Genomic DNA, 15,077 nt, shown 5'->3' on the forward strand with positions numbered 1-15,077 from the left:
GAATCTGAACAAATTAATTTAAGACATGGTGTCCCCCAAGGGTCTTCGTTATCCTCTACCCTTTTAATATTTATATGCTTCCTTTATGCAAGCTTTTAGCAGGTCTCGGATTAACTCATTTTATTTATGCAGATGATGTACAGATTTTTAATTCCGATTACAAAGTCCATTGATTCCACATTAAAACTCTGGGATATCTATCTTTCCGCAATAAACCAACTATTAACACAAATGAGCTTCTCTCTCAATTCAAATAAAACAGAACTTCTCATTATCTGCCATAAAATGAACAAGCAAATAGAGGTTGAAGAATTGAATAACTCCAAAAGATACCCTATTACACACGAAGTAAAAGTCCTTGGAGTCATGCTTGACAGCGAAATGAATTTAAAGCGGTGGATCAATACTAAAATTAAAGATGGTTATTTCAAACTAAATGTTCTAAAAAGATTAAGACCCCTTTTACATAAACAAGATTTTAGAACAGTCCTGCAAGCGCTCATCTTTTCAAAAACTGACTATTGTATTGCCTTACTACTATGTTTACCTGCCTCTTCAACTAGACCACTCCAACTTCTGCAGAAGTCAGCAGCAGCCAGAATTTTAACTAACACCAGGAAAAATGAACATATAACTCCGATCTTAAAAGAGCTACACTGGCTGCCAATCAATTACATAGGGGAACAGTTTTTGTTGAGTTACATCTGACATGTTTTTGACTAACTTTTGACATCTGAATCCAAAAATGACCCCAGTTTTTCTCTATCATGTCAACTTTTTAAACTACAGGATACCCTCCCTTTGTCCCAAAAATCATTCAAAATGTACATACAAAGGAAATGAAAGAAAAAATTACCTGAATATACTGTTTAGAGTTATTTTATTCATACAAAGGCTATATATATTGCTACTGTAAGTCAAATTGTGTACATTTAGTAAAGTTCTGCTACCAAACATACAACCTAGCTTGATGGACTCTCTACCTGGGTAACATCAAGCTAGGTTGAGAGAACATTGCACAAATCTCATCTTTGGGTGAATTTCCTCACTCCGAAGGTCATCAGATCTTCACAACAATGCACTGTTCTGTTCGTATAATCACACTCTGAATGTCAAAGTGGCCCCTAACCCCTACACTAATACCTAAACCTCACCTCATGTAACTAGGTGGGCCTCCTATAGAGGTATAAATACCTAAATACTAGTATGAGGGCCTTATAGCTAGTGTGTGTGTCTCTCTCTCTCTTCCCCCCCCCCCCCCCACTGGTGGTAGGCTATGCTCTGTCTCCCCTATTACCATAAAACACGCCTCTTTTCCTATCGCATGCGATATTTAGGGTATTTTGATAAATCCAGGCCTAAGATAGGCTGTAGAGAAAAAACGTGATAGAAGAAAACTGCAGTTTTGAAATCAGCATGCCTATTTAAGTCTAAAACAGCTGAAAAATCGAACTCTACAGGAATTGTGTTAAAAATTGTTCTCCAGTGTTACTCTTCAACCTATCCTGTTTCATCCTCATTCCTTGAACCCTCTTTCTAGAGACTCCTTTCCACTGAAAGAGACCCGCCTGAGCATTGAAACCTTGCAGGTATTTAAATAACTATCATATCTTCCCTGTTTCACCTTTCTTCTAGGCTAGACATGTTTGAATATTTAAATGTCCTCATACGCTTTACAACAAAGACCATTGACTGTTTTAGTAAGAACCAACTGGACCAACTCCATCCTGTTTATATTCTATTGAAGGTGCAGTATCCAAAACAGGATACAGTATTCCAAACGAGGTCTCACCAGCAATATATGCAGGCAATACCACCTCCCTTTTTCCTCTAACAATTCCTCTCCTTATGCACCCAAGCTTCTTTCTGGCTTTTGCCATATTCACCTGATTGGCCACCAAAAGACCAGATACTATCACCCCTCAGATCTTGTACTTGATTTGTGCACAGAAGAATTTCACCCCATATACTGCACCACCTTCTTTACATCTCAAATGCATGACTGCATTATTTTTTTTTTTTTAGCATTAAATCATAGCTGTCAGACTCTAGACCACAACTTAAGCTTCACAGTCTAGGAGAAGGCAAGTTTTGAGTAACTCCTGGAATCTGTTACCATTACTGAGAGATTTTATCCTTTGCAATTTGGTGTTAGACATAGTAAAGTACAGAGACATTGCTGTTGGCCTTGACCGACAGTATTTGAGTGCATGCAGAGAGGGGATGTGTTTCATTAGCAATTATGTTAGACCTGTCTGCTGCAAATGATAATATGGCTCACAGAATATACACCAATGATATTCAATTCTATTTTCCAACCAAACATATCTGGAACAACAGTTACATTTCTAGAACTCTCCCTAACCACAGTTAAGAAATGGTTTCTACACAACAAACTCAGTCTAAACTTATCAAAAACTGAAAAACTGATTTTAGGAAACCCCTGATTTGACAACATCCCGGCATCCATTTACATAGACAACTCTACCATCAACATCGTGAAACAAGTCCGTAACCTCGGTATCACACTTGATCCAAAATTTGACAACCACACATATCAAAGCATTACTTAAACATCTTTCTACAAACTTCATCTTTTCAAACATATAAAACTACTACTCGACTCAAACCTCTTTCGTACAATAGTTCACTAATTCTTCCTGGCCTAGATTATTGCAACATGGTATATCTAGGCCGTCCTCAATCTACCATTCAACCACTCCAACATTTACAAATCTCAGTAGCTAGACTCCTTTCCAATAGAAGGCACCATGATCATATCTCACCAGTACTTCATAGATTGCATTGGCTTCCTATTAAATGGCGCATCCAGTACAAAACTTTGACTATTATTCACAACTTGATCTAAAATAACAATTCCACCTAGTTATCCACAACATTACATATATACACCCCTTGCAAGAACCTTAGTTCAAAAATCAAGCTCCTTCTACAAATTCCTTCCCCTAGAACTACAAGATTAACCATAACTAGAGAGTTAGCATTTTCAATCACCTGTCCCATTCTTTGGAACATACTGCCTTCCAACATAAGATTAACTGCTGACATAAAAGTTTTCAAAAAAGTTCTCAAGCACCATCTTTATCTACAGGCCTTCGCACGTCATTATTAACTTTTGTCTTCTCTTTTTTAATCTTCCACACTGAATTATTCTTTTCTTAATCTATATTTTCTTTTCTGAAGAATATTATTGTATTGTATTTTATATTTATGTTGTCCAAATTATCTTAATTTTATGTCACAAATTATATTATGTATGTTTTATTTGTAACCTCCCCCCCCCCCAAACTTTGGAGGGTGCAGGAAATAAATAATTTTGAATAAATAAATTGTTGGAACAGTTAACAGCACTGGGTATTAAAGGCATGGCTCTGAAAAGGCTGAGGTCTTTTCTCAATTAGCATACTCAGCAGGTTATTTGGGGGTTATCTGAGTGTCAGTGCAAGACTATTTGGTGCCATAGGTGAACCTTCAGTCATGCATCCACCTCCCCCAACTTACCTCCAGGACAATGCGCCCTCCTATCAGCAGCAGTAGCTCTAGAATAGCACTCCCTTTTTTGGCAATAAAGGTTCTGGTACAGCACCACTCTGAGCCTCATGTTGGTGGGATTTTGCCACCCCCCGGCAATCAGTTTTCCTAATGGAAGCACTGGCCCTAGGTTAACCATATCATCCATTAAGATAGATTTTGGATGCAGTACCATAGTATTTGGTACCCTAAAACTTTTCAAATTGTACACTGTACAACTGACTAGTCTTATTGAAAAGACTGGAGACCAATGTTTTATATTTGCAAATATCCAATGTTTTATATTTGCAAATATCCATTAGAGCACATGGAGAGACCAATCTTCTTTTGATGATACCAACTTGGCTTTTGGACCATAATTTGAAAGTGAAACCAGATAAGCCTGAGATGTTATGGCTGAACAGATCTAAGGGGACATTACCCACTTCCCTATTATTTCAGGGACAGAGCTAGACCATAAACAGGTGGTGTGAAATTAGGTACTCTGTCTATGTAAGGGTACAAATAAGTTGCACAGCAACAAGCAGCTATGAAAAAAGTTCAAACTCACTTTAACCAGATATGGTTTGAGGTTGAGTTCAAATCTTCCCTGGAGCATCTTTACTGATGAAAACAGTGAAGAAACTCAAAAGGGCAGAGGTAACTTGCTGGTGTGATGGTTGCTACCCTTAACAATAAGCCTTGAAACTGTTAATGCAACTCCATCATTACTCTGTTTCAATGGCCATGGGAAAAGGAAAAATGGATTCAGACAGCAACCGAGGGCCCAACTTTTGCAGTTTGAGGAACAAAATAATCATGGGGATGACTTGCGGATGAGGCTTTTACTATACTTAACCAATAAGCCTGATACTTCTGATGCAATTCCAACACTGCTCTCTGCTTCCACGGCAAGGCTAAAGGGAAAATGGATTCAAATACAACAAGGGTCCTGACTTTTACAGTCTGGGAAATTGATAAACCTGGGGGTAACCTGCACAGTCTAGCAGATACTAGTATAAGCTTGCTGGGCAAAGTGGGTGGATCATTTGGTCCTTTTCTGCTATCATTTCTCTGTTTTAGATTCTTCACTCTCAATGAATACCTAAATATCCCAGGTAGTATGTGTGTCATTTTTTGCTTTGAAAATAATTTGCAAAATAAAAGCTTTTTGGGACTCGACTGTTTAAAATCTATCATCCAGGCGCTGATTCTTATTTGCATAGATTATTGTAATATCCTGATCAAGGCTTACTGGGTTTAGCATTAAAACTACAAATCTAAAATATAGCCACACAGCTGATATTAAGACTGAAAAGCAGAGATCAAGTTTCTCCGGTATTTTATAGTCTTCAGTGGTTGCTGGTTGTTCAAAGGGTAAAATTTATAGTGCTTTCTTTAGGGTGTAACTGTTTACATAAGGGCATAGAGTGTTTAGCATTTTGTTAGTTCCCTATGTTCCTGGGAGGAGATTTAGGTCCCAGAATCAGGAGTTACTAAAGATTCCACCACCTTTTATAATTTTTTTTATAAATGATTTTTTTTTGTATATATTCTGCTTTGTGACACTTCATAACAGATTACCTATAATACCTGAATGTATATTCCTATCCCCACAGGATTTACAATCTGAAATTAGATTACTGATGAGAAAGGCCACTAACTGTTGATGCATCTTCAGTTAGATTGTAAATCTTTGAAGTCCTTTAAAAGCAGACTATAAAACAAATAAATAAAAATTAAAAATATATTTCAGTGGAAAAAAGTACCACTGGATTTGTGATAGGAAGGTTATTAAAGTTTTGAAAAATGTTGAAGTCGTAGTTATTTAAGAATATAAACACAAAATTTGCCACATTAGGTCAGACCAAAGACCCAATCGAGCCCAGCATCCTGTTTCCAACAGTGACCAATCCAGGTTACGAGTATCTGGCAGCATATCAAATAGTAGATAAATTCCAAGCTGCTTATCCCAGGGATAAGCAATGTATTTCTGCAACTCCACCTTAAAGATTTAAGGACTTTTCCTCCAGGAACTTGTGCAAACCTTTTTTAAAACGGAGCTATACTAATAGCCTTCACTGTATCCCTGTGGCAATGAATTCCAGAGCTTAATTATGCATGGAGTTAAAAAATCTCTTATTAGTTTTAAACATTTTACCTAGAAACTTCACTTTGTGACCCCCTAACTTCATACTTTTTGAAAGAGTAAACCATTTACATTTACTCATTTCATTCTATTCAATTTATAAACCTCTAACATATCTCCCCTCAGCAGTCTCTTCTCCATTTTGAAGAGTCCTAATCTCTTAGCCTTTCCTCATAGGAGAATTGTTCTATCCCCTTGGTTGCCCTTCTCTGTAACTTTTCTAATTCTGCTATATCTTGTTTGAGATATGGTAACCAATACGGGCACACAATATTCTAGGAAGCACTATGGAGCGATACAGAGGTACTATAATATTCTTTTGTTTTATTCTCCATTCCTTTCCTAATAATTCCTAGTATTCTATTTGCTTTCTTGGCTGCTGCTACACACTGAGCAGAAGATTTCAAAGATGATGCCTAGATCCTTTCACTGAATGGTGTAGAACCCTGCATTCCGACGGTATAATTTAAGTTACTCTTCCCCAAGTGCATCACATTGCACTTGTCCACATTAAATTTAATTTGCATGCCCAGTTTGGCACGGTCCTCTTGCAATTTCTCACAATCCTCTTGTGGTTTAACAACTTTAAATAATTTTGTGTCATCGGGAAATTTGATCACCTCACTCATTGGTCACATTTCCAGATTAAGAATATAAGAACATACCATACTGGGTCAGACCAAGGGTCCATCAAGCCCAGCATCCTGTTTCCAACAGTAGCCAATCCAGGCTATAAGTACCTGGCAAGTACCCAAAAACTAAATCTATCCTATTCTACTGATGCTAGTAATAGCAGGGCTATATTCTAAGTCAACTTAATAGCAGGTAATAGACTTCTCCTCCAAGAACATATCCAAATCTTTTTTAAACCCAGCTACACTAACTGTACTAACCACATCCCCTGGCAACAAATTTCAGAGTTTAATTGTGCGTTGAGTGAAAAAGAACTTTCTCCAATTAGTTTTAAATGTGCTACATGCTAACTTCATAGATTGCACCCTAGACAGACTATTATCCGAAACAGTAAATAACAGATTCACATGATTTTAAACAGCTCTATCATATCCCCCCGAGCTGTCTCTTCTCCAAGCTGAACAGTACTAACCTTTTTAGACTTTCCTCATAGGGGAGTTGTTCCATCCCCTTTATCATTTTGGTCGCGCTTCTCTGTACCTTTTCCATCGCAACTATATCTTTTTTGAGATGCGGCGAACAGAATTGTACACAGTGTTCAAGGTGCAGTCTCACCATGAAGCGATACAGAGGCTTGATGGCATTTTCCGTTTTATTCACCATTCCCTTCCTAATAATTCTTAACATTGATTGCCTTTCTGACTACCGCAGCACAATGAGCTGATGATTTCAATGTATTATCCACTATGACACCTAGATCTCTTTCCTGAGTGATAGCTCCTAATATTGAACCTAACATTGTGTAACTATAGCTTGGGTTATTTTTCCCTATATGCATCACCTTGCACTTATCCACATTAAATTTAATCTGCCATTTGGATGCCCAATTTTTCAGTCTCACAAGGTCCTCCTGCAATTTATCACAATCTGCTTGTGATTTAACTACTCTGAATAATTTTGTATCATCTGCAAATCTGATTACCTCACTCGTCGTATTGCTTTCCAGATCATTTATAAATATATTGAAAAGTAGGAGGTCCCAGTACAGATCCCTGAGGCACTCCACTGTCCACTCCCTCCCACTGAGAAAACTGCAGAAATTACTTACCTGATAATTTCGTTTTCCTTAGTGTAGACAGATGGACTTATGACCAATGGGTATAGTGTACTCCTGATAGCAGTTGGAGACGGATCAGATTTCAATCTGACGTCAGCCCCTAATACATATACCCCTGCAGGAAGTGCAGTTCTTCAGTATTCTCCTCGAAAAGCATTGTGGATATGTGTGACTGACTAATTTGAATAACTTTGAAAACTTCATAACTAGTTAAACTTTATAACTTGGTTAACTTGATTAACTTGAACTGGTTGCATGGATTATAACTGGAGACCGCCAGTGTACTTAACTGGAAGCGTCGACACCCGGCAGGGTGGTAATCCTCAGTGACTGAAAACATGGCTTACTCTTGATCATTTGAATTCCATGTGTAACGGCAGCCAAGGAACACTAAGGAACACGAAATTATCAGGTAAGTAATTTCTGCATTTCCTAGCGTGCAGCAGATGGACTCAGGACCAATGGGATGTATAAAAGCTACTCCCGAACCGGGTGGGAGGCTGCCCGTGACCCACTTAGTACAGCCCTTGCAAATGCCGTGTCCTCCCAAGCCTGAACATCCAGGAGGTAAAATCTGGAGAAGGTGTGGATGGAGGACCATGTCGCCGCCTTGCAAATCTCGGTGGGTGACAGCATTCTGGTTTCTGCCCAAGATACTGCCTGGGCTCTGGTAGAATGGGCCTTGACCTGTAGAGGTGGTGCTTTGCCTGCTTCTACATAGGCCGCCTTGATGACTTCCTTGATCCAGCGGCTATGGTTGCCCGCGCGGCCGCTTCCCCTTGTCTCTTCCCGCTGTGAAGGACGAAAAGGTGGTCCATTTTTCATATGGGTTCCGACATTTCCAGGTATCTAGATGGAGGGCTGCCAATGTTGAGGTGACGTAGACTTCGAGCCTGAGGAACGGTTCACAGCAGCACAGTGCTTGTAGTTCTGAAATGTGGCGGGCAGAACAAACCACCAGCAGGAATGCAGTCTTTAACGTTAACAGGCAGAGGGACAGCCCTCGGAGGGGCCTGAAAGAGGTTCCTGCTAGGAAATCCAGGAACAAGTTGAGATTCCAAAGAGGTACCGGCCACTTTAGTGGTGGGCATATGTGCTTGACTCCTTTCAGGAAGCGTGACACGTCCGGGTGAGAAGCTATGCTGTCGCCCTCGTTCTTGGAGCCGTAGCATGCCAATGCAGCCACCTGTACCTTGATGGAGTTGAGGGACAGCCCTTTCTGTAGCTCGTTCTGTAAGATTTCTAGGATCATGGGAATTTTACTTGAACATAGCTTGATGTCATGGTCTTCGCACCAGGCTTCAAATACTCTCCAAATCCTTATGTACGTTAGGGATGTGGAGAACTTGCGTGCTCGGAGTAGGGTGTCAATTACAGCCCCCGAGTATCCGCTCTTTCACAGGCGAGCGCTCTCAATGACCAGGCCATAAGAGAGAATTGAGCTGGATCCTCGTGGAGGATCAGTCCTTGTTGGAGCAGGTCTCTGTGTGGAGGCAGTGGTAGAGGGTTCCCTGCCAGTAGTCTTCTCATGTCTGCATACCATGGTCTTCTTGGCCAGTCTGGGGCCACTAGAAGAACTAGTCCCCTGTGTAGTTGTATCTTGTGAATGATTGCGCCCAATAGGGGCCACGGCGGGAATGTGTATAATAGGGTCCCCTGTGGCCAGGTCTGTACCAGGGCATCGATCCCCTGGGACTGAGGTTCCCGCCTGCGGCTGAAGTACCTGGGTACTTGGGCGTTGGACCAGTTTGCCAGAAGGTCCATGTCTGGTGTCCACCACCGGTTCACTATCATTTGGAACGCTGCGGACGACAGCTTCCATTCTCCTGGGTCTAGACTTTCCCTGCTGAGGTAGTCCGCCGTGATGTTGTCTTTCCCGGCGATGTGGATGGCCGAGATCTGTTGGAGGTTTACTTCCGCCCACGTCATTAGGGGGTCTATTTCCAGAGACACCTGTTGGCTTCTGGTTCCTCCCTGCCGGTTGATGTAGGCCACTGTTGTGGCGTTGTCCGACATTACTCTGATTGCTTTGTCTCGGAGTCTGTGAGCGAATCGTAGACAGGCTAGTCTGACTGCCTGCGCTTCTAGGTGGTTGATGTTCCATCCCGCCTCTTCTGCATTCCACTGCCCTTGGGCGTTTAACTCCTCGCAGTGTGCTCCCCACCCTCGTAGGCTGGCATCTGTGGTGAGCAGTGTCCAGGTTGGGGAGGATAGTCTTGATCCCCAGCTCAGGTGGCTGACTTGCAGCCACCACAGTCCCAGAGTCCGGACCTTATCTGGGTCCGGACTCTGCCCGGGAGTGATAGATGTACGGCGTAATTCTGAGACAGTGGATTTCATCGTGATAGAAGTGAGTGCTGCAGGGGTCTCATGTGAGCTCACGCCCATGGCACTAATTCCAGTGTGGATGCCATTAGACAGAGGACTTGCAGGTAATCCCATGCTGTGGGCCGAGGTTCGCTCAGTAGGAATTGTAACCGGTTCCACAGTTTTGATCTCCTTGTGGGAGTCAGGCTGACCTTGTCGTCTTTGGTGTCGAATTGGACTCCTAGGTATTCTAGAGTCTGTGAGGGCTGTAGACAACTTTTGTTTGTGTTTACCACCCAACCTAGGCTCTCCAGTAGAGTTTTGACTCTGCTGGTTGCTTGGCGGCTTTCCTCTGGGGATTTTGCCCTGATCAGCCAGTCGTCTAGGTAAGGATGTACGAGGACTCCTTCCTTCCCCAGTGTTGCCGCCACCACCACTATGATCTTGGTGAACGTCCGGGGTGCTGTGGCTAACTCGAAGGGTAGTGCCCGGAACTGGTAGTGATGGTCCAGGATTTTGAAGCGTAGATAGCACTGGTGTACCTGATGAATTGGGATGTGTGGTAGGCCTCCAAAAGATCCAGGGATGTGAGAAACTCTCCCGGTTGTATCGACCTTATTACGGAGTGTAGGGTTTCCATGCGGAAGCGGGGAATCCTTAGGTGGCGGTTGACTGACTTGAGGTCCAGGAAGAGCCTGAACATCCCCTCTTTCTTGGGGACGATAAAATTAATTGAATAATGCCCAGTATTCATTTCTTGTGGAGGCACTGGGGTGATGGCCTCGAGGGCCAGTAGCCTGGTCAGTGTAGCTTCCACTGCCGCCCTCTTGGAGAGGTCGTGGCAGGGGGATTCCACGAACTTGTCCGGAGGGGTTCGCAGGAAATCCAGGTAGTACCCCTCCCGAATGATGGCTAGGACCCACTTGTCTGAAGTTATCTCAACCCATCTGTGGTAGAATAGGGCTAGTCTGCCCCCTATGGCTGAATCTCATTGTGGGGTACGGCTGGGGCCTGCACCCGAGCTGGTTCCCCTCTTGTTGTGCTTGTTCCGAAAGGACTGGTTCCTGCCCGTAGGTCGGGGCGCTTGATAGTTGTTTCTGTATGGATTGAAGCGCTGAGAGCTTCTGCCCCTGGAAGATCGGGGGAAGTGTTGCTGGTTTCTCTTAGTCCTGTCCTCCGGTAGGCGCAGCAATGGGGACTCGCCCCATTTGTCGGCCAGTTTCTCTAGCTCGCTGCTGAAGAGGAGGGATCCTTTGAAGGGCATCCTTGTGAGGTGAGTTTTGGAAGATGTGTCGGCTAACCAGCTTCGGAGCCAGAGTTGTCTCCTGGCAGCCACCACAGATGACACTCCTCTGGCCGCAGTACGCACCAGATCGGAAGCAGCATCCGTAAGGAATGATACTGCTGGTTCCATGACTTCTCCAGGGATGTTGCTCCTGGTCTGAGATAAGCAGGCACGCGTCACTACGGTGCAGCAGGCCGCTATTTGTAGGGACATAGAGGCAACGTCAAAGGACTGTTTAAAGGATGAATTCCAGGCGCCGGTCATGTGCGTCTTTGAGCGCTGCTCCTCCCTCCCAGGGATAGTAGTGTGCATCAACGTTTGGGCATGTCAGGAGGTCTTTGGCCGCCGGCTCCAGGGGGTACATGGCTGCCATAGCTCGTCCCCCTTTGGAGCACTCCATTCCAGGTCAATTAGCTGCTGGACGGCTTGTAACAGAGGGAAATGGCGAGAGGTCTGGCGGAGGCCCTGTAGCAGGGGATTCAGCTTAGGCTCCCCCGAAGCACCTGGGCCCGGGATATCAAGCTCCCTCAGGCTGTGAGTGACCAGGTCGGGGAGCTCGTCCTTGATGATGAAGCGTCTCATGGTTCGGTGAGGCTCTGTTCCCGGGGAAAGTTCCCCGTCTTCTAGGGGCTCTGCTTCCTCTTCAGAGTAGTCCGTGTCCCCATAGGTGGTGGCTTCTGGGCAGAGGAAACCTTTGTCTAGGCTCAAGGGCCTGGGGCATACAGGTCTTCTGGCGGCAAATGTGGCTGATCAGCCAGAGGTTCCGTTTGCATGTGAACAAAGGTATGTAGCCCTTTGAAGAACTCCACCCATGAGATAGATGCTGGATCCAAGCCAAGCGGCTCTGGTTCCCTGGGGGTCCCCGTCTGCAGGGGTGTCCTGCTGGGATTTGCTAGGTCCAAGGTACCCACCGAGGAGCTATTACTCGGCCCTGGGTGGGACTGGCCCTGGGCTGGATATTCCAGGGCCTCCTCGCACTGAGCGCACAGGGCGTTGTCCTCCTCGCTTTGTGCGGCTCTGATATGGTATGCTGGGCAGAGGCCTTGAGCCTTTATCTCTATTTCCAGTGGTGCCATGGTTATTGGCGCGTAACTCCTTATGCGCTCCGGCGTGTCTAAGATATGTGTGCGGGTTGTGCGCCCAAGTCGTGGTTATGCGCTCAGCCCGGTAGGTGTGCGGCACGCATATAACTTATGCGCACGGCCCTTGTGTGTGTAACCTTATGCGCACAAGGATTATGTGCGTGTAACTTTATGCGCACATGTAATTTGTGCGCCTAGCTAGACTTGGGCGCTCAGGATGAGCCGAACGGAGCAGCGAATAGGGCCAAGATGGCGACGGCGACCACGCAGGCAATATGGCAACCACCTCGGAGGGTCTTCCACGTGGGTAGACACTTGAAACTAACCGGGGCCTGGCCCTGCTAGGGCAGATCAACCCGGCGGCACTGGTCCCGGCCGGCGACCTGTGCAACTCCTCGGAGACCGGAGTCAACGCTGAGGATCTCTACCTTACCTTGTCTTCGGAGCTTCCCGGTTTCGTTCCAGGCAGTCTCCGGCTGCGGGGGGGGGAGAGGGAAATACCATCATCGCCGTGCTCGAGGGTGCACCCGTGGCCTCTCAGCCGCGCCCGGGATCGGGGGCTAGGTCCTCGCCGCAATTCGGCCTTCGGACCGAGGCTTACCTCCGAGGGACCACAGAAATCACCTCGGGAAATCTCAACTGGGGGAGGGACCCGAGGGTATCACCGCAGGAGAGCGGGGCTCGTCTTCAGAGGTAGGTTTTCTTCAAATTTTGGGTTTTCTACTTTGAGTTGGTTCTAACGCTGTGAGAGCATGCAGATAGTCCCTAACTGCTATGGAGACGGAAAATACTGAAGAGCTGCACTTCCTGCAGTGGTATATGTACTAGGGGCTGACGTCAGATTGAAATCTGATCCGTCTCCAACTGCTATCAGGAGTACACTATACCCATTGATCCTGAGTCCATCTGCTACACGCTAGGAAATGTCCATTTAATCCTTCTCTGTTTCCTGTCTTTTAACCAGTTTGTAATCCACAAAAGGAGATCGCCACCTATCCCATGACTTTTTACTTTTCCTAGAAGCCTCTAATGAGGAACTTTATCAAATGCCTTCTGAAAATCCAAGTACACTACATCTACCAGTTCACCTTTATCCACATGTTTATTAACTCCTTCAAAAAAATGAAGCAGATTTGTGAGCCAAGAATTGCCTTGGGTAAAGCCATGCTGACTTTGTACCATTAAACCATGTCTTTCTATACGTTCTGTGATTTTCCAAGTTTTCCTTCTCACTCCAAGTTTTCCTTCTCACTCCAAGTTTTCCTTCTCACTCCAAGTTTTCCTTCTCACTCCAAGTTTTCCTTCTCACTCCAAGTTTTCCTTCTCACTCCAAGTTATTGATTTCCTTGTTATATGTAACTGCTTTTCTGCACTATTGTTCAAATTGTAAAGTTTTATTATAACTGCACCCCTGTTTCTTGTGAACCAGCATGATGGGACTACTGTCTTGAATGTTGGTATATAAAAAAACTTAAATAAATAAATAAAAAATAGAACACTTTCCACTATTTTCCCTGGCACTGAAGTCAGGCTAACCGGTCTGTAATTTCTCTGATTGCCCCTGGAGCCCTTTTTAAATATTGGGGTTACATTAGCCACCCTCCAGTCTTCAGGTGCAATGGATGATTTTAATGATAGGTTATAAATTTTTACTAAGAGATCTGAAATTTCATTTTTTAGTTGCTTCAGAACCCTGGGATGTATACCATCTGGTCCAGGTGATTTACTACTCTTCAGATTGTCAATCAGGACTACCACATCTTCTAGGTTAACCATGATTTGGTTCAGTCCATCTGAATCAATACCCATGAAAACTTTCTCCAGAATGGGTATCTCCCCAACATCCTCTTCAGTAAACATCGAATCAAAGAAATCATTTAATCTTTCCATTATGGCCTTATCTTCCCTAAGTGCCCCTTTAACCACTCGATCATCTAACAGCCCAACTGACTCCCTTGCAGGCTGCTTCGAATATATATATATATTTTAAAGTTTTTACTGTGAGTTTTTGCCTCTATGACTAACTTCTTTTCAAATTCTCTCTTAGCCGGTCTTATCAATTTCTTACATTTTAACTTGTTCAGTGATCCCAGAACAGATCAGATTTCTCCATTGAGAAAATTAACCAGGATGCTGGGCTTGATGGACCCTCAAGTCTAACCCAGTATGGCAAATTATGTTATGTACAATTCAAGCTTCTATTACTCACTTATAAATACATTAACTCTGCAGCTTCTCATTACCTACTTTTCTCTCTGCCTACACCCTTCCTCATGAACTTCATTCATCAGTCAAGCTGCTCTTATGTGTGCCCTCCTCCACCAACTTCCAATTTCACTCTTTCCACTCTGCTGTGTCACATGCCTAGAATATACTTCCTGAGTCGGTGTACCATGCTTCCATTCTGGCCACAAAGAGATTAGGGCTGTTCAGCTTGGAGAAGAGACGGCTGAGGGGGGGATATGATAGAGGTCTTTAAGATCATGAGAGGTCTTGAATGAGTAGATGTGAATCGGTTATTTACACTTCCGAATAATAGGACTAGGGGGCATTCCATGAAGTTAGCATCAGTAGCATGGGATCTTCTTAGTGTCTGGGTAATTGCCAGGTTCTTGTGGCCTGGTTTGGCCTCTGTGGGAAACAGGATGCTAGAACCTTGGTCTGACCCAGCATGGCAATTTCTTATGTTCTTAAAAGTCACCTTTTTTGAAGCTACATTTAAATTCTAATTGCCTACATTGTAAACTGCTGTGTATATCTGGTAGCAATTTAGAAATAATAAATAATAACATTAGTAGTCACTTAGATAGGATGTAGAACAGAAATCTGAGAGGGTGCAAACAAGCCAAAAATCTCTGAAACCTAAAGTTGTCTTCTGGGGCCAGGCTGGTGCCACGGAGCAGAAGCCCTCCCAGCTTCACCTTGGTGTGGAAGGCACTGAAAGAAGTTCTGAGAGTCAAACTGGATTGGTGC

The 15,077-nt window shown here is 44.0% G+C and overlaps 1 protein-coding gene across 1 annotated transcript in view; it reads right to left on the reverse strand.

The window, feature by feature from the left end:
• CREBBP (CREB binding protein) overlaps positions 1–15,077 on the reverse strand; it is a 918,877-nt gene that overhangs the window by 546,137 nt on the left and 357,663 nt on the right. The window lies entirely within an intron of this gene.

Source organism: Rhinatrema bivittatum, chromosome 14, assembly GCF_901001135.1.
Source record: "Rhinatrema bivittatum chromosome 14, aRhiBiv1.1, whole genome shotgun sequence".
NCBI lineage: Eukaryota > Metazoa > Chordata > Amphibia > Gymnophiona > Rhinatrematidae > Rhinatrema > Rhinatrema bivittatum.